The sequence below is a fragment of the Bos indicus genome, chromosome 13, assembly GCF_029378745.1.
Source record: "Bos indicus isolate NIAB-ARS_2022 breed Sahiwal x Tharparkar chromosome 13, NIAB-ARS_B.indTharparkar_mat_pri_1.0, whole genome shotgun sequence".
Lineage (NCBI taxonomy): Eukaryota > Metazoa > Chordata > Mammalia > Artiodactyla > Bovidae > Bos > Bos indicus.
Genome location: NC_091772.1, coordinates 51,174,886 through 51,182,298, shown reverse-complemented (window position 1 = coordinate 51,182,298; position 7,413 = coordinate 51,174,886).

Here is a 7,413-nt window from a genome sequence, read left to right as displayed (position 1 = left end):
CTATGAGCCATGCCGTGTAGGGCTACCCAAGACAGACGGGTCATGGTGGAGAGATCTGACAAAATGTGGTCCACTGGAGAGAGGAATGGCAAACCACTTCAGTATTCTTGCCTTGAGAACCCCATGAACAGTATGAAAAGGCAAAAAGACAGGACACTGAAAAATGAACTCCCCAGGTCAGTTGGTGCCAAATATGCTACTGGAGATCAGTGGAGAATAACTCCAGAAAGAATGAAGAGATGGAGCCAAAGCAAAAACAACACCCAGTTGTGGATGTGACTGGTGATGGAAACAAGGTCTAATGCTGTAAGGAGCAATATTGCATAGGAACCTGGAATGTTAGGTCCATGAATCAAGGTAAATTGGAAGTGGTCAAACAGGAGATGGCAAGAGTGAACATCAACATTTTAGGAATCAAGGAACTTAAATGGACTGGAATGGGTGAATTTAACTCAGATGACCATTATATCCACTACTGTGGGCAATTCCTTAGAAGAAATGGAGTAGCCATCGTAGTCAACAAAGAGTCTGAAATGCAGTACTGGATGCAATCTGAAAAATGACAGAATGATCTTTGTTCCTTTCCAAGGCAAAGCATTCATTATCATGATAATCCAAGTCTATGCCCCGACCAGTAATGCTGAAGAAGCTGAAGTTGAATGGTTCTATGAAGACCTACAAGACCTTTTAGAACTAAACCCCCAAATGATCTCCTTTTCATTATAGGGGACTTGAATGCAAAAGTAGGAGGTCAAGAAACACCTGGAGTATCAGGCAAATTTGGCCTTGGAGTACAGAAAGAAGCAGGGCAAAGGCTAATAGAGTTCTGCAAAGAAAATGCACTGGTCATAGCAAACACCTTCTTCCAACAACACAAAAGAAGACTCTACACATGGACATCACCAGATGGTTAACACTGAGATCCGAATGATTATAGTCTTTGCAGCCAAATATGAGGAAGCTCTATACAGTCAGCAAAAACAAGACTGGGAGCTGACTGTGGCTCAGATCATGAACTCCTTATTGCCAAATTCAGACTTAAATTGAAGAAAGTAGGGAAAACCACTAGACCATTCAGGTATGACCTAAATCAAATCCCTTACAATTATACAGTGGAAGTGAGAAATAGATTTAAGGGACTAGATCTGATAGACAGACTGCCTGATGAACTATGGATGGAGGTTTGTGATATTGTACAGGAGACAGGGATTAAGACCATCCCTAAGAAAAAAAGAAATGCAAAAGAGCAAAATGGCTGTCTGAGGAGGCCTTAAAAATAGCTGTGAAAAAAAGAGAAGCGAAAAGCAAAGGAGAAAAGGAAAGATATATCCATTTGAATACATAGTTTGAAGAATAGCAAGGAGAGATAAGAAAGCCTTCCTCAGTGATCAGTGCAAAGAAATAGAGGAAAACGATTGAATGGGAAAGATTAGAGATCTTTTCAAGAAACTTAGAGATACCAAGGGAACATTTCATGCAAAGATGGGCTCAATAAAGGACAGAAATGGTATGGACCTAACAGAAGCAGAAGATATTAAGAAGAGGTGGCAAGAATACATAGAAGAATTATGCAAAAATAGATTTTAGTGACCCAGATAACCATAGTATTGTGATCACTGACATAGAGCCAGACATCCTGGAATGTGAAGTCAAGTGGGCCTTTGGGAGCATCACTGTGAACAAAGCTAGTGGAGGTGATGGAATTCCAGGTGAGCTATTTCAAATCTTAAAAGATGATGCTGTGAAAGTGCTGCACTCATGCCAGCAAATGTGGAAAATTCAGCAGTGGCCACAGGACTGGAAAAGGTCAATTTTCATTTAATCCCTAAGAAAGGCAATGCCAAAGAATGCTCAAACTACTGCACAATTGTGCTCACCTCACATGCTAGTAAAGTAATGTTCAAAATTCTCCAAGCCAGGCTTTAGCAATATGTGAACCGTGAACTTCCTGATGTTCAAGCTGGTTTTAGAAAAGGCAGAGGAACCAGAGATCAAATTGCAAACATCCACTGGATCATCAAAAAAGCAAGAGAGTTCCAGAAAAATATCTATTTCTGCTTTACTGACTATGCCAAAGCCTTTGACTGTGTGGATCACAATAAACTGTGGAAAATTCTGAAAGAGATGGGAATACCATAACACCTGACCTGCCTCTTGAGAAACCTGTATGCAGGTCAGGAAGCAACAGTTAGAACTGGACATGGAACAACAGACTGGTTCCAAAAAGGAAAAGGAGTATGTCAAGGCTGTATATTGTCACCCTGCTTATTTAACTTCTATGCAGAGTACATCATGAGAAACGCTGGGCTGGAGGAAGCACAAGCTGGAATCAAGATTGCTGGAAGAAATATTAACCTCAGATATGAAGATGAGAGATAGAAGAAGAACTAAAGAGCCTCTTGATGAAAGTGAAAGAGGAGAGTGAAAAAATTGGCTTAAAGCTCAACATTCAGAAAATTAAGATCATGGCATCCGGTCCCATCACTTCATGGCAAATAGATGAGGAAAGAGTGGAAACAGTGGAAACAGTGGCAAACTTCATTTTTTTGGGCTCCAAAATCACTGCAGGTGGTGCCTGCAGCCATGAAATTAGAAGATGCTTGCTCCTTGGAAAGAAAGTTATGACCAACCTAGACAGCATATTAAAAAGCAGAGGCATTACTTTGCTAACAAAGGTCCATGTAGTCAAGGCTATGGTTTTTCCAATAGTCATGTATGGATGTGAGAGTTGGACTATAAAGAAAGCTGAGTGCCAAAGAATTGATGCTTTTGAACTGTGGTGTTGGAGAAGACTCTTGAGAGTCCCTTGGAGTGCAAGGAGATCCAACCAGTCCATTCTAAAGGAGATTAGTCCTGGGTGTTCTTTGGAAGGAATGATGCTGAAGCTGAAACTCCAATACTTTGGCCACCTGATGCGAAGAGCTGACTCACTTGAAAAGATCCTGATGTTGGGAAAGATTGAGGGCAGGAGGAGGGGATGAGAAGATGAAATGGTTGGATGGCATCACCGACTCAATGGACATGAGTTTGGGTAAACTCCGGGAGTTTTTTGGACAGGGAGGCCTGGTCTGCTGCAGTCCATGGGGTCACAAAGAGTCAGACACGACTGAGCGACTGAACTGAACTCTCCAGTGGACCACATTTTGTCAGAACTCTCCACACTGAGCCGTCTGTCTTGGGTGGCCCTACACTATTGCTCATAGTTTCATTAAATTACAAAAAACTGTGATCCTTGTGATCATTTTGGTTAGTTTTCTGTGATTGTGGTTTTTATTCTGTCTGATGGATGAAGATAAGAGGCTTGTGCAAGCTTCCTGATGGGAGGGACTGTCTGTGAGGATAAGGAGTCTTGCTCTGGTGGGCAATGCCATGCTCAGTAAATCTTTAATCCCATTTTCTGCTTATGGTGGGGCTATGTTCCCTCCTATGGTAGGAGTAATGGTGACCTCCTCCAAAAGGAGTTATGCCAGCACACCACATCTCCTGGGACTGCTGTTATCAGTGTCCTTGACCCCTTGTCAGGCCACTGTGGATCCATGCCTCTGCCAGAGACTCCCAAACACTCACAGGCAAGTCTGGGTGAGTCTCTTGTGGGGTCAGTGCTCCTTTCTCCTGGGTCCTGGTGTGCACAAGATTTTGTTTCTGCCCTTCAAGAAATTATTTTCCCCTAGTCCTGTGGAAGTACTGTAATCAAATCCTGCTGACTTTCAAAGTCAGGTTCCCTGGGGATTCTCAATCTCTTTGCTGGATCCCCAGGTTGGGAAGTCTGTTGTGGGGCCTAGAACTTTTGCAACAGTGCAAGATCTTTTTTGGTGTAATTATTCTCCCATTTGTGGGTCACCCACCTGGTGGTTCTATAGTGGGATTAATGGTGACATCCTCTAGTGGGACTTGCACCACAAGCTGTGCATCCCAGGAGCTGCTGCCAGAGCTCTTGTCCCTGTGGCAGGCCATCTGACCCATGATTCCACAGGAGACTCTGAAACACTCAAAGGCAGATCTGGCTCATTTTCTTGTGGGGTTCACTGCTCCTTCCCCTAGGTCCTGGTGCACACAAGGTTTTGTTTGTGTCCTCCAAGCATCTCTGGTGGGTATGAGGTTTGATTTTAAATGGGATTGCACCTCTCCTGCTGTCTTGTTGTGGCTACTCCTTTGCCCTTGGATGTGGGGTATCCTTTTTTGGTGGATCCCAACATTCTCCTGCCAATGGTTGTTCAGCATCTAGTTGCAATTCTGGTGTTCTTGCAGGAGAAGATTGTGTGGATCACAACAAACTGTGGAAAATTCTAAAACACATGGGAATACCAAGCCATCTTAGCTGTCTTCTGAGAAACCTGTACATAGGTCAAGAAGTGACAGAACTTTATGTGGAACAACTGACTGGTTCAAAACTGGGAAAGGAGTACACTGTCACCTTGTTTATTTACCTTATATGCAGAGTACACCATGTGAAATGCTGGGCTGGATGAGTTACAAGCTGGAATCAAGATGGCTAGGAGAAATACCAACAGCCTCAGATATGCAGATGATACCACTCTAATAGCAGAAAGCAAAGAGGAACTAAAGAGCCTCTTGATGAGTGTGAAGGAGGAGAGGGAAAAAACTGATTTGACACTCAACATTCATAAAGCTAAGATCATGGCATCTGGATTCACCACTTCATGGCAAATAGAAGGGGAAAAAGTGGAAGCAGTGACAGATTTTCTCTTCTTGGGCTCCAAAACCACTGTGGATGGTGACTGCAGCCATGCAATTAGAAGTTGCTTGCTTCTTGGAAGGAAAGCTATGACAAACCTAGACAGTGTATTGAAAAGCAGAAACATCACTTTGCTGACAGAGGTCCGTATAGTCAAAGCTATGTTCTTTCCAGTAATCATGTGTGGATGTGAGAGTTGGACCATAAAGAAGGCTGAGTGCCAAAGAATTGATGCTTTTGAATTGTGGTGCTGTAGAAGACTCTTGAAAGTCCCTTGGACAGTAAGGTGATCCAACCAGTCAATCCTACAAGAGTTCATCCTTGAGTACTCATTGGAGGTACTGATGTGGAAGCTCCAATGCTTTGGCCACCTGATGTGAACAGCCAACTCATTGGAAAAGACTCTTACTTTGGGGAAGATTGAAAGCAAAAGGAGAATAGGGTGGCAGAGAATGAGATGGTTAGATAACATCAGTGACTTAATGGACATGAACTTGGGCAAACTTGGGCAAAAAGATAGTGAGGGACAGGGATGCCTGGCATGCTGCAGTCCATGGGGTCACAAAGAGTCGGACATTACTTAGCAACTGAACAACAACAAATAAGGCTATCAGCTGACTTTTCAGTAGAAACTCTGCAGGCCAGAAGGGAGGGCACTATATGTTTAAAGTAATGAAAGGAAAACACCTATAACCAAGAATATTTACCAGGCAAGGCTTTCATTCAGATTTTATGGAGAAGTCAAAATTTTTACAGACAAGCAAAGGATATAAGAATGTAACATCAGTAAACTGGCTTCACCAGAAATGTTAAAGGGACTTCTGTAAGCAAAAAAGAAAAGATTGCAACTAGAAATATAGAACTTATGATGGAAAAGTCAGTAAAAACTTGGTAAAGGCAAATATACAGTAAAGGTAGTAAATGAACCATTTATAAAGCTAGTAGGAAGGTTAGAAGACAAAAGGAGTAAAATCATCTATAGCTACAGTAAGTAGTTAAGGGATATACAAAACAACATGATGTAAAATATGATGTTAACACAGTAAATATGGGGGAGGAGCAGATTGAGTATAAGAAGACAAAGTTGTTAAAATGCATTTGACTTAAGAGATTGCAACTGAAAATAATCATATATAAGTATAGATTGCTGTATATAAACTTCATGGTGTGTGCCTGCATATTAAGTCGCTTCCATTGTGTCCAACTCTTTGGGATGCTTTGGATTGTAGTCCACCAGGCTCCTTTGTCCATGGGATTCTCCAGGCAAGAACACTGGAGTGGGTTGCCATGATCTCCTCCAGGGGATCTTCCTGACCCAGGGATCGAGTGTGTGTCTCTTATGCTGCCTGCACTGGCAGGTGGGTTCTTTACCGCTAGCACCACCTGGGAAACCCACAGAGGGGACATACCTCAGTAAAACAAAAGCTATATATGACAAGCCCAGAGCTAGCATCATATTCAATAGTAAAAAGCTGAAAGCGTTTCTTTTAGAATCAGAAACAAGTCTAGGATGCCCACTGTCACCATTTTATTCAACATAGTATTGGAAACTGTGGCCACAACAATCAGAAAGAAGGAATCAGTAATCTAGATTGGAAAGGAAGAAGTAAAACTGTCACTGCTGACAGATGACATGATAGTGTACACAAAAAACCCTAATGTGGTTGTCTTTGTTTAGTCACTAAGTTGTGTCTGACTCTTTTGCAACCCCATGGACTGTAGCCTGTCAGTCTTTTCTGTCTAGGGGATTTCCCAGGCAAGAATATTAGAGAGGGTTGCCATTTCCTTCTCCATAGGATCTTCCTGACTCAGATATTGAACCTATGTCTCCTACATTGGCAGGTGGATTCTTTACCACTGAGCCACCAGGGAAGCCCCAGAAAACCCTAAGCTGTGCTGTGCTTAGTCGCTCAGTCATGTTTGACTCTTTGTGACCCCATGGACTGTAGCCTGCCAGGCTCCTCTGTCCATGGGGATTCTCCAGGCAAGAATACTAGAGTGAGTTGCGTGCCCTCCTCCAGGGGATCTTCCCAATCCAAGGACTGAACCCAGGTCTCCCACATCACAGTCAGATTCTTTACATATGAGCCACTAGGGAAGCCTAAATGCAAGACCAGATGCTCTATAACTGTGAGAGAAAAACATAGGCAGAATACTCTTGGATATAAATTGCAGCAAATTTTTAGATCTATCTCCCAGAGTAATGGAAACAAAAATAAACAAATGGGACCTAATTAAACTTAAAAGGTTTTTCACAGCAAAGAAAACCTTAAAATGAAAAGACATCTCCTGAATGGGAGAAAATATTTGCAAATGATGTCACTGACAAGGGATTAATTTCTAAAACATACAAACAGGTCATATAGCTCAATATAAAAACAACCAACCAACCCAATCAAAAAATGGGCAGAAAACCCAAATAGACATTTCTTCAAAGAAGCCTAAAGATGGCCTACAGACACCTGAAAAGATGTTCAACATCACTAATTATTAGAGAAATGCAATTAAATGCATCACTAATTATTAAAGAAATGCAAATCAAAACTACAATGAGGTATAATCTTAAACCAGTCAGAATGACCATCAGCAAAAATCTACAAATAATAGGGCTTCCTTGGTGACTCAGTGATAAAGAGTTCTCCAGCCAATGCTGGAGACATGGGTTTGATTTGTGGTCTGGGAAGATCCCACATGCCATGGGACAACTAGGCCCACGG